The sequence below is a fragment of the Etheostoma spectabile genome, chromosome 9, assembly GCF_008692095.1.
Source record: "Etheostoma spectabile isolate EspeVRDwgs_2016 chromosome 9, UIUC_Espe_1.0, whole genome shotgun sequence".
Taxonomy (NCBI): domain Eukaryota; kingdom Metazoa; phylum Chordata; class Actinopteri; order Perciformes; family Percidae; genus Etheostoma; species Etheostoma spectabile.
The window spans coordinates 18,255,807-18,256,061 of record NC_045741.1 but is presented as its reverse complement, the minus strand read 5'-3'; the positions used below and the strand labels follow the sequence as shown (position 1 = coordinate 18,256,061).

The 255-nt window shown below is 29.0% G+C and overlaps 1 long non-coding RNA gene and 1 pseudogene across 1 annotated transcript in view; one reads left to right on the top strand and one right to left on the bottom strand.

The window, feature by feature from the left end:
• LOC116695329 (5-hydroxytryptamine receptor 3A-like) overlaps positions 1-255 on the bottom strand; it is a 176,825-nt pseudogene that overhangs the window by 6,295 nt on the left and 170,275 nt on the right.
• Positions 1-255, top strand: part of LOC116695334 (uncharacterized) — a 20,760-nt gene that overhangs the window by 19,749 nt on the left and 756 nt on the right. The window lies entirely within an intron of this gene.

Sequence of the window (255 nt, the reverse complement as noted above, 5' to 3'; positions counted from 1 at the left end):
TAAGGAGTTTTGGGAGCTTTGTCTTCATCCATGCTGAAAAAAATAAATAGAAAAAAAAGGTGTATAACTAGTATTTAACAAAAGAATCCAAGGCATTTTAAAAGGAACGAGGAATACAAAGACAAGAAGATATTTATCACTCTCAGAGTTTCATTGTTCATCAAAATTTGAATTATATGTTTGAATAAAGTAAGTTGGTCTTTTTATAGGTCTACTAAACAGTAATCAATCTTAGCATAACATGGACTAAAAGGA